The sequence below is a fragment of the Narcine bancroftii genome, chromosome 12 (genome assembly GCF_036971445.1).
Source record: "Narcine bancroftii isolate sNarBan1 chromosome 12, sNarBan1.hap1, whole genome shotgun sequence".
NCBI lineage: Eukaryota > Metazoa > Chordata > Chondrichthyes > Torpediniformes > Narcinidae > Narcine > Narcine bancroftii.
This window is the reverse complement of record NC_091480.1, coordinates 93,006,013-93,018,341: the sequence shown is the minus strand read 5'-3', so window position 1 is coordinate 93,018,341 and position 12,329 is coordinate 93,006,013. Positions and strand designations below refer to the sequence as shown.

General features: G+C 37.8%; 1 protein-coding gene across 13 annotated transcripts in view; it reads left to right on the top strand.

Annotated features, from left to right (window-relative positions):
- LOC138746534 (tumor necrosis factor receptor superfamily member 16-like) overlaps positions 1-12,329 on the top strand; it is a 314,868-nt gene that overhangs the window by 7,984 nt on the left and 294,555 nt on the right. For 8 of the 13 annotated variants that reach the window (XM_069904788.1, XM_069904791.1, XM_069904787.1 and 5 more), the window contains one exon: positions 2,372-2,498. The exons of 4 other annotated variants lie outside the window; for them this stretch is intronic. The gene's annotated coding sequence lies outside the window, so the exon portion shown is untranslated. Of the gene's footprint in view, positions 1-2,371; positions 2,499-4,904; positions 4,967-12,329 lie in introns of all 13 variants that reach the window. One more of the 13 variants, XM_069904790.1, reaches the window with a different exon arrangement.

Genomic DNA, 12,329 nt, shown 5'->3' with positions numbered 1-12,329 from the left:
CCAGTGGAGAATTCAGGAAATGTTTTTGTGCAATTCAGACAGAAATATAATTGTGGAACATGTTGCCACAAGTTGAGGCTAATAACTAAATGCATTTAAAGGGAACCTAGATAAGCACATGGGGGAGAAAGAAACCAAAAGATTTGCTGATATATTTGATTAAAAAAAAATCATACATGACCTGCATGAACGAAAATGTGCCAGAATAGACTTTTTTTTTAACTGCAAACTGTTTGTCTCGCCTTAATTAATCTGTTGCTGGTTGGCTTAGAAGCATATTTATTGAGAGCAAAATATTACAGTTAGTGGTGTTGTGTAACTAAACATGATTTTAGTAAAAAGTAGAAATTTCATTCTGCAGTGGGCTTTACATTCTTACTGCTCTGATCCATGTCAAAACTTTGGTTTGGATATTTTTTCATATAGAACAACAATAAGTTAAACAAAATAAGGCAAGGATTTTTCATCCAATGTTTCGAAAGGGATATATTTAATGATTACCATTTGCATATCCAGTTCAATGTTTATTTGTTCAATGGATATTAGACTGCTGGCAATAATGCAAATTCGAACAGGAAGTATGGTTCTTTTCAGAAACTCAAATCAGACAAAAATTGGTGCTAAGTCAATGGGATAGAAATCTAAACCTTTGATCAAAGAGGTATGCTTTGAGGAGTGTTTTAAATGAAGGAGAGCTGCAACAATTTAGCATATTCCAAGCCTTAAGATTTTGGACATGAAGGCACAGCAACCTTTGGTCGGTTGCAGGAACTATAGGATGTGCGTAGAGGATTGCAGAATTCCTGGATATTTGTAGGCCGTCCTGAATTATTCTGGTCACGATGCTCGTATAATGCAACTACTTGGATACAGACTGAGCAGAGAAGCGGAGCCAGTCCTGTACCCATGATTCAGTTCACTGATGGCAGTTGCTGGGAAAGAAGTCAGTGTTGAATAGTCTTGGTGACTTGCTGAAGTGCATACTGTTGATAATGCGACCAGTTTGTTGGAGACAGGTGATGTTGCCTTATGAATATGAATCAAACATTCAGGTGGCAAATGTATGTTAAAAAAAAACTTACAAGAATAGAATGTGTGCTCTAGGTTATGGCAGTATAAAAGCACAATTTTCACAAAAATAACTTTCCTGTTGACTCATTGTGCACTTCCAGTCTAATCATGCCGTTGATATTTCTACCTTTACTTCCTATTGATGCTGTGTGACTTGCTGAGTCTCTTCTGTAGTTTTGTGCGTTGGACGACAATCGCAGTTGTCTGCAGTCTTTCCTGTTTAACGGCCTGAGCATTCTTTTCAGCTTTATTGCTCATATTGCCCTGAAAAGTTGATTGCTACGGGGGGGGGGGGGGGGGGGTGGTGTTCTCAAGCACCTGCTGCCCTTGGTTTATATGGTAGTGAAAGTGGGTTTAGACCAGTGGTTCTTAACCTTTTTCTTTCCACTCACATCCCACTTTAAGTAATCCCTAGGCCACGTGCTCTGTGATTAATAAGGGGTTGCTGAAGGTGGGATGTGAGTAGGAAGGGAAGGTTGAGAATCACTGCTCTAGACCCAGTTGTTACTGAAATATTTTGTTTGAGAAAAATTGTCATTGGCCCATTTCCTTTGGAGTTATGAAACCGTGCACATAACGAGTCAATGAGGGACGATTAAAAAAGTGCTTTTCAAACTTTTTCTTTCCACCCACATCCCTTACTAATCGCAAAGCACTTATGGCCTAGGGAAGTGAGTGGAAAGGAAAAAGGTCGAGAACCACTGATAGAGGAAGTGCTGTGATAATGTCTTAGGGAGTTGCCTTAGTCTATTTTATCGATGGTACTCTGTAGTCACTGTCTGACAGTGTTGAAATAAATGGGTGCATAAGTTAGTGCAAGCAAGTGGGCTGCATCTTCTGGGAAAATGCTGTGCATTTTGACCTTTTTCAGAGTGTTCCTCGTTCATTGGTGTTTTTAATTATTGGGTTAGGTCCTTGATGTTTCAGTCTGTTACTCAAATTCACTGCCTGCTTTGCCTATACTTGCCTTGTTCAAATACAGAAGCTCCAGTGTCTGAAGAATCTCAGAATCTGTCATTGTGATTCAAACAGAGGCGGACCCTCTATAATTCAGAGACAAAGATTTTCTCTCTGGCCAAACACCTTTTAAAAAAGCACTGAATGCAAAATATTCCTGTCCCTTCTGTGCTGTTTATGAAAGCTATTAGTAATTTTTTAATGCTTTTAAACATTCCTGACAATCAGGACTTTTAAAATAGTATTAAAATTACACTGTATAGAATTTTTAAATTTTGCATATTATTTCACCTTAGATTAATATAAGAATTATTTTTAAAAAAAATTTTCCTCCTTATCTTAGCTCTGAATTCCCCATGGAAAGCAACAGGGTCTCATTTTCCACCAGTTTTAACCTGACAAAGGATCCAAAAGGCAACTCCCCACAGTTTGCTGGAACATCTCAGCAAGATTGCAGAATAAATCACCAGGTTGGTTTACTGAATCTGTAAATGTGGACGTGCTGGAATCCTGCCCTTTAAATGTCTAATTCCTGGGGCGTTAACAGAAAACTGCTGGAATTAGCCAGTAAGATCAGCCTGACAAAATTCTATGATCCACAGTTATAAAACTTAGAATGTATTTGCAGTGAAAAATTTTGATATTTTACTTATTAAAGTAGTCTTAAACTCAGGAAAGCTTTTACTTCATGATAATCTTAAAATAAAATGCAAAGCAAACTGGAAATATGGTATAATAAGAAAATATAGGTTATCAAGAAAATCTCTCTTTTAATTGGTTATCAAATAGGGTTCAAGTGTGAATTATGACTCCATCACTCCACCTCTTTATACAAAGCAGTATATGATACAAAGTAGTAAATACAGCAGGTGACATTGGTTTCTGATTCAGTGACTCATAGGATATTGCCTTTATGTATTATTAATAACATTCTGAGACTTTTTTGTTGGGATTCAAAAGGAAAATATAGTATTCTTTACTCACTCTTACCACAAACAAGCACACAACCGTCATCATGGCGTCTTTAACGAGATTGCCTTTAAGCTTCCAGAAATGTCAACAAAGAAGAGGAAAATTAAACTACAAGGAAACTTATATAATTTTTTTTAAAAAAACAAACATAGAATCATCACCTGCTATCAAAGCTTTTGCACAATAACCAGTGTGCAAACCAAGTGGATTAAACACCAATTACACCAATAACGTTCGAGTGATATTTGTGTTTCATAGCTGCAATGGGACTTAATTCAAACTACATTGTTTTATTAATTTTGTTTGATGAATTGGCTGGCTGAAATCTACCAACAGGTTCTAGATTTTGCAGAGTTTTAGGATTCCATATAAGTAGGCTATATGTTTTTGTTAAAAGAATAAATTTTAATTTTAAATTTTTTAATACTTTTAAAAAAATTTAGAATAACAGCACGTGGTCCATTTGCGCAGTTATACCAAATTGACCTACTACAACCCCCGGTGTGTTTTTTTAAGGGTGGGAGGAAAGCGGAGCACCTGGAGGAAACTCAAGCAGATCCAGGGAGAATGTACAAACTCCTTACAGACAGTGTGAGATTTGAAACCCGATTCCAGTCGCTTGCGTTGTAACAGTGCCGTGCTACCCACTACACTAACCAAGCATACTTGATGAACTTCATCCAGTGTGGTGGGAGAAGAACTCTAAAAGATCTAGAAATCATGGTAGAAGTATTTGGGAGTAAGTAATCAATAAAGAACATTAAATTTTAAAAATTTAGACATACAGCACGGTAACAGGCTATTTCATCCCATGAGTCCATGCTGCCCAATTGACACCCAATTAGCCTACACCCCTAGCATGTTTTGAATGGTGGGAGGAAACAGGTGCCCCCGAGGAAAACCCATGCAGACACGGGCAGAAGGTACAAACTCCTTACAGACAGCACAGCATTTGAACCCCAGTCCCGATTGCTGGTGCAGTAAAGGTGCGGCGCTAATTGCTATGCCAACCATGCAGCCCTAAACTCTACAGTACCTGTACAGAAGTTTAAGGCTGTTCTGATATTGGGAATAGTATTGGTAAATTGCATCTTGCGATGAAGTCCAATTTTGGTCATCAAAATGCAAAGGAAACATCCAAGGTCTGGACTTAATATAGAGAAAGGATGAATGACAGGGATCTGGGTTAAAAGCATTACATTAAATCTAGAAAAAAATAGCTTATTTTGATGTAGTTGGGAAGGGATGGAGTTGTGGGTAAAAATGTACCTTAGAATCAAGAATCACAGAATGATATAGAATAATGGAAATATTTTCAGTACATGCTTGTGATAGCTTTTGGCAATGCTAGTCCATCTTATACTCTTCTCTTTTCAAAAGTCTGTAAATTTTCTCCATTTGGATTTTTATCCTATTCTTTTTTGAATGTTACTACATTGGAACTGCTCCATTCAAGCTTTCAGGTAACAGAATCCAGTTAATGACAACTTCAGTGCAAAGATATTTTTTTATCACTTTAAGGATTTTTACCAATCATACCTTATCATCTTGAATTGATAAACTTGATGAAGGGCTCAGGGCTGAAACATTGGTTATATCCCTTTGCTTATAGAATCTGCATGACCTACTGAATGTCTCCAGAACTTTTGTGCACTGTATTAAAATCACGGCATCTACAGACTTTCCTATTTAACAATAAAGAATGGTATCAGATAAGAGTGATTTGATCTCTGTTCAAAGAATAAGCAGAGGGCCTCCAGGCTGTCCATATTGCTTACAGATCAATACCTGAAATAAAACTTTCTGCATATGGTAGAGTCTAAATAAAGTTATTTAAATACTGCAGGCGAATTGAAAGATTTATAAATCAGTTGGTTAACTGGGCTCCTTTATTTTTGATGCAGAGTTTGGATTCAGTTCTCAGAGGGACATCTTCACTTGCCTAACTCCACAGAACAAGATACAGGTTGTTCAAAACCATGACTTTCAGTCTTAAATCTTCACAAATATTACTGAAATTTAACCAGCAAAAATTCATAAGAGCATTGATATATTTTTCTCCCTTTTTAAAACTACTTGGTGGACCAAGAACATGCAGGGTAATCATGAACTGAGAAATCAGAATGGCGATTTCTAACAGAAGCCTTTCTTTTTCAACTAGCGCAAATAAAATCAGCAAGCTGCCTGGGTAATTATTAACAGTGCCCAAGAGTACTGTGGACCCACGTCTCAAAATGTGATCCACCAGGATCTAAAGTTGTTGATATATGAGAACACTGGGAAATGGCACTTGTATCTGTCAACTAATAACTAAAATTTCCTTTTTTTTAAAAAAAATCATAGAATATTGTACTTGGAGCTACACATTTTTGACTTAAAATATAGATTCCAAGTGAGTTTACAAAATATTTAATAATCATTTTTAGAAATGTTAGGGAAAGATAGCTAGACAGTTCCTTTAACATATCAAAGCTGAATAAAATATGAATCTGATTTTAATTTATCTGGTGCTTTTATCAGCAAAATACCTCACGGTATTTTACAGAAATGCTTTCAAACAAAATTTGGCAATGTTAAGGAAACAACAGAATAGCTGACCAAAAGTATGGCCATAAATTTAGTTTTTAAAGTACAGGAGAACAAAATGTTGAGATTTGGAGAGAATTAGGGAGAGAGATGCTGGCCATAGGGTTGAAAACATAGCAAACAATGGTTTTCACCTGAACATTGAATACAATATCAAACCCAATTATTTGATTAGGAACTCTAATAAATTAGAACATGAATAAAAATATCTACGTTTATTATGCACTTTTACCATTTCTATTTCTGTATGGACAAGCCCTTCAGAGGTCATCAATGAATCTACTGTCTCCAATTAATTTTCTGCTATAATTCTAGTCAGACAGCAACAGAACTGTTAACTCTTGGACCTTGCTCAACTGATTAGCTGTCCTGGTTTGCTGGAAGAAGGCAAAATTTAGGAAGTCTTCCTGACCAGACAAAGACTTAATTGTTCTAGGGGTACCGAATGATGGGATACTACTTGTATAAAACATTTGGAAAAGTAACATCAGAAAAAAGTACCTCAAATATATATTTAATTTGATCATCAGAATTTTGGCTGAGGATGTGGAGAAGAGATTCACCAGGATGTTGCCTGGAAGGGAGTTATGAGGAGAGATTTGATAGACTGGGTTTATTCTCAAAGGAATGCAAGAGGCTATGGAAAGACCTTATAGAGGCTTATAAATTTATTGTTTATCCATAGATGTAGAATCCCTTTTTCCATGGTATGGGAATCTTGAAGCAGAAGATACAGGTTTAAGATGAGAGGAGAGAAATCCAAAGGAAATTTGAGAAAAGTTTTGCCATTCAGAGGATTGTAAGTATCTTTAAAGAACTGTCAGAACAGGTGGAGGAAACACAGACAATTACAATGTTTAAAAGGCATTGGGTGAGTACTTGAATAGGAAATGCATGGAGGGATACAGGCCTCATGTGGGCAAATAGGATTAGTGCAGTCAGGTATAGAGGAGGTAAGCTGATAGAGCCCATTTTCTGTGCTTTACGTTTGTATAACTCTACAAGGCTTCAATGCAATTCTACAGCATTGGAAACCTTGGCAAACATGTGTAGATGTGCAGTGGAAAGTGTGATGTCTGGCTGCATTGCAGTTTGGCATGAGGGCACAATCCAATATGTCTGAGTGGAAAGCCCTGCAAAACATAGTAGAAACATCCCAGTACATCACAGGCACAGAATATCTACATGGAATGCTGCCCATAGAAGAGCAGCAGCAATCATCAAAGATCCATGCCACCCCGTATGGGGGAGGTGGGGGGGGGCCCATACATGATCAGTTCTTGCTGGTACCATCTGGAAAGAGATACAAGGGTGCCACAGACTTGTACCTCCAGATTCAGGAACAGCTACTATCCCTCAACCATTAGATTCCTGAACCATGGACTCAATCAGAGATTCATTTATGGACTTTTACTTTGCTCATTATATATTCTGGATATTTATTTTCTGTATTTGCACACAGTTGGTTTACATTTCTTTATTTTGTATACATTTTCTTCTGGAGTACAGTTTACCATTATTGATAATGAAAAAGAAGCGCAGGGTTGTATGTTATGTATGTTCTTTGAACTTTGAACAGCTGCCCTCTTCCTTTTTAATTATACATGTGCTTACTTGAAAAGATTTATTGGCACTTAAAAATACAGCCAATGTGCGAATTAACATGACGTCCCTGAAATAGATTTTTAAAAATTGAACAAACGACACGGTTACAGGCCCTTCTGACCTGTGATCCTGTGCCCCCAAAATACACCAATTACCTGCAAACCCTGTATGTTTTTGAATGGTAGGAGGAAACTGGAGCCATTGGAGGAAACCCATACAGGCATGCAGAGAAATAACAGATAGCACCAGATTCAAACCTGGGGTCACTGGCATAATAATGTTGCACTAACCGCCACACAAATCGTACCACCCTAGGAAGGTATTAATAGCTACGAAACTAATGAGCCTATTACATACGCAAAATCTTGCTTTCATCAGATGAAGTTTTAATACTATAAGCAAAATGATGTGAAAAGAACTGTGTTGCTGTGAATAAATTTGCAAAATTGATAAAATAAGAAATAGTGGTGTAGAAATTCTAGTGTACTAAAAATATGAACTACAGTGCGATTTTGTTTCTCTATTCCTGCTTCAAACTTAGTTGTGTCTTAACCAAATCCTTGGGGAAAATCATGTCTGCATGATCTGCTGCAGATTAGATGGCTCATACTGGGGAATGCAATAAAACATACCAAAAGGATGAGAAGCAGAACTGATTATGATCCTAGTCCATTGCCACCCTGGGAAAACCAGTTTGTCCCTGGAGCCCAGCAAATGACATCATCCTATATGCCCCTCATGTGGAATTGATGTCAGGGAGGTAAAAACTGTGTCATGTCTGGAAACAGCTGGAAAAATTTCCTGTGATGAAAATAACCCAGTTGTTTCAGGATACTTGTACAGTTGCATATATAATTTTTTTTTAAAAGTAACACGACTGAATTTTGAGACTAATGGATCTCTATCACTCTGTATTAGATTCATGATGAACCAGAAAGCATTAGAACAAATGATTCAATTTAGTTAGGGTTTCATTAAAAAAAAATTGCTGAGATCTATTCGTGTGGAATGTCTTTATGTCAACTACTATTTGTGATGTTTAAAACAAAAGGCGGGGAATATTCTGAAGTATTGTGGTTTTAAAAAATATATATTTAATTTGTTTTAAGAAAATACAGAATATAAGACTCAATTTCAGGTAGTATAATAACAATAATACATTGAATATAAAATCATAGAAAAACATTCATAAGGCCCAGAAAAAAATAAAAAGGAGAGTCCTTCCTTCTCCCAGTGTCCCCTCCCCATATTTGAAAGAAAAGGGGACAGACCATAGGGAATAGAGGGAGATAAAAAGAAAGAAAATAGAAAAGAAAAGGTAACAGGAGCAAGGCTCAACATCTCAGTCACATCATTTTAAAATTATTAAATTTCTAACAGGGAGTATACTAATTGACAAATATCAAAATAAATTATACAATCAGGGCATTTAAGTAATCTAAATAAGGTTGCTAAATTTTGATGAATGTACTATATCTATTCCTAAGACAATAAGTAATCTCAAGGGGAATATAACTTTGCCCTTCCATGTTCCAACGAGCAATGTGAAACAGAGAATTGGATTTCCATGTTATTGCTATACATTTCCTGGCTATTGACAACACAATTTTAATAAATTTAGATTTGCTTCTGGAGAAGTTAACTTTTATAAGTGCCAAATTCCTCAGAAGAAACAACTCCAGGTCTAGAGGGAAGTAAGTATTGTGATATTTGTGTTATTAAGATCACTCCATTTATAAGCCAGTGAGGAATTTGAACTTTTATGGATGCCCTTTGAATGATAAAACTTCTGAAGGAATTCAACATCCACATTCAATGTTTATGAAAAATACGATATAATTAAATAACAGTGGGTTACACGGAAGTTGAAACAATTGGCCAACAACATTCATCCCTCACCTTATTGATCTCTTGGCCAGATTACTCCTACCTGACCAAACCACTGCTCTCAATTCTGACCAGTGACTACAACTGCTGATGAGTGGCTGATACCTACATCCATTGACTGATATTTCATCCCTTCTTACTTTCCCCCTCCTCCCAATAATTCCTGGCAGAAGGTTGACATCCATTGCTTGTATTCTAGATAGGTCTTCATTTTAATGGTTTATTTTGTATTATCCCTATACCTTACCTTAACTGTCAATATCATCAACCTTCCACAAGTGTTCCTCCACAATCATCAGTCCATCTAATGTGCTCACTTCCCCTATTTCCAGCCTAAGTGTCTCTCCAAACAAATCTTTGACCTGACTGTAAATTACCTGACTGTACCCACCAAACTTAGCTTCACGTCCACATCCCTAGTATAATTTGTTGTGTCCACTACATCCCCTTCAAATTGCCAATCCTTTCACTCTAATCTCTGACCCTCTTTCTGCACAGTTCAGTTCTCTCTACACCACATTCCAACAAAAGTACAATCACTTCCTGCACTAACTCTGCTGCAATGCTGAGAATGTGCAACATCTTGGGCTCTGTGCTTGAGAGGATTTCATTGCCAGAGAACATTGCTCATAGCTGGCTTTGGCACACCATTAAGTGTTACTTTTATACAACATTTAGCGGTGGTACAAGTTCCATCTACACTCTTAAATGGTGCAGACTGTCGTGAGAGAAAGTAAATACATCTGAAAATCCTTTCACTATTTCACAATATTCTCCAAGGATACATGTGCAAACATCAGCTAATTTTTTTTTAAAACCAGAGTTAATTAAAGATGATGTTTACTTTGTACATGTGGAGCTCTCCTTACCCTTCAACACCTTGGGATTTCCAACAACCACTTGAAAAGGCACTAAGCGTCAACTGAAGGATAATCCCTCAGAGAATAAAACAATCATCCTCTAAACCTTCTACGTTTTCTGAAGATAAAGGAATCAATTTTATTTTCAGATCTAATATCAGGAGCAGGAGCACATTTTAACAGTTTTCAAGTGCACTGAAAGGAAGTCGGAAGATTTTATACAGGTCAAATTGCAGACAATAAAGGAAATAGTCACTACAAAGTCCTTCATAATGAAAGAATATAGCATGGAACTGGTCCTTGATTCATCAATGCTGACCATCAAACTTCTACCCTAACCCATTTTATTCCCCTCATATCCTATTGTCCCCAAGATTCTAGCTACACAAATTTACAGTAGCCAATTCTACCGTGCCAGAGCTCCTTGGGGAAACCCATGTGGTCACAGAGAGAACATGCAAGTTACAGACAGACATCATCAGGGATCAGGATTCATTCTGGGACACTTGAGCTGTGATGCAGCAGCCCCATTAACTGCTATTGTGCAAAATTCCACAATGATTTTGAAATGCTCCAAAAGGCATCTCAACTTGGTTATAGCAGAAGGGGATTTCAATTAGAGATTAGCAAAAATAAATAGGAAAGTGATTCGTAAGAGTAGGTAAGCAACTGTGTCAAGCAATTTGAACTGACTTGTTGATTATTTTTTGGGGTGGTGTGGTTAGCGTAGCAGTTATTGCAACACTGTTACAGCGCCAGCAACTGGGGTTTAAATCCAGCACTGCCTGCACGTTATCCCCATGTCTGGATGTGTTTCCTCCAAGTGTTCTGGGTTTCGTCCTATCCTTCAAAATGAACAGGGGTTGTAGGTTAATCGAGTGTAATTCAGCAACATGGGCTCATGGGCGAAAAGGGCCTGTTATCATGCTGTATGCTTGAATGAAAAAAATAAATTAGAGGTAGTGCCAAAAGAAGTGCTCTCAAGATGTATGGCATCACAATTTACCAAAGTCACCATTGTAATCAGGAAAGTGCACTCGTATTTCAGTTCTTGTACCTTCCAAGTGTCAGCTTCATGCTACATGGTAGTTGCAAAACTCTTTGCCACATATCATCATGGTGGCCTTTTATCTGACCTGTCCGTATTTTCTACTGATGTGGTTACAAGTTGTACAGTCTTACAGTATGTTGAAACAGAGGATGAATGAAATCATGGGGCATAATCCTAAACAATGAATTCAGACACCACAAGGTCTGAGGTTTCCTTGCAGTCATCCTGCAAAGCCCTCTTCATCTCGGCATTAGGAGAGTTGAGACACTTTTCAACTGTGCTCTGTCAGAACGTGCTAAGGAGATAGTAGCTGGATAGCTCTGCCCACCCCACATTGCCCACAGGCTAATAGACATATCCTAGTGCCTGGAGGATAAGCAAGCAGAGAATATTTTTGGAGCAAGCATGCCTTCTAAAGTACTACCTATACATTGATGTCAGAGATATTTAAAGGTCAACATTTAAAGCTTAGAGAACACAAGATAAATATGTCAATGCAACTCTTTCCATGGTTTAAATTTTGGTTTCATCTAAGTACCAGAGGAAATACAAACAAGATAATTGTGGAACTATTTTGTTTAAAAAAAACACAAAATTCACAGCAGTGTTACAATTACAGTCTTTTTAAGATAAGCCACAAAAGGAACTAAAATAAGAAACCACATTTTTCAGGCAAAGTATCTACAGTCTGAAACCACCATGCATCTGTGGGTTGTAAGTCATTGTGGTCTTGTAGGCTGCAAAATGGTTGGTGAAACTAAGAAGACATTCAAACAGTATACAAATTGGATATTCAAAAGGGGAAAAGTATATTATACTGTATCTTCTTTGGCTTGGCTTCGCGGACGAAGATTTATGGAGGGGTAATGTCCACGTCAGCTGCAGTCTCGTTTGTGGCCGACAAGTCTGATGCGGGACAGGCAGACACGGTTGCAGCAGTTGCAAGAGAAAATTGGTTGGTTAGGGTTGGGTGTTGGGTTTTTCCTCCTTTGTCTTTTGTCAGTGAGGTGGGCTCTGCGGTCTTCTTCAAAGGAGGTTGCTGCCCGCCGAACTGTGAGGCGCCAAGATGCATGGTTTGAGGCGATATCAGCCCACTGTTGGTGGTCAATGAGGCAGGCACCAAGAGATTTCTTTAGGCAGTCCTTGTACCTCTTCTTTGGTGCACCTCTGTCTTGGTGGCCAGTGGAGAGCTCGCCATATAACATGATCTTGGGAAGGCGATGGTCCTCCATTCTGGAGACGTGACCTACCTAGCTCAGTTTGATCTTCAGCAGCGGCATAAATATACCGAGAAGAAAAGAATGACTTCTTCACCAACTGATTCAGTTCTGTGGCCTACA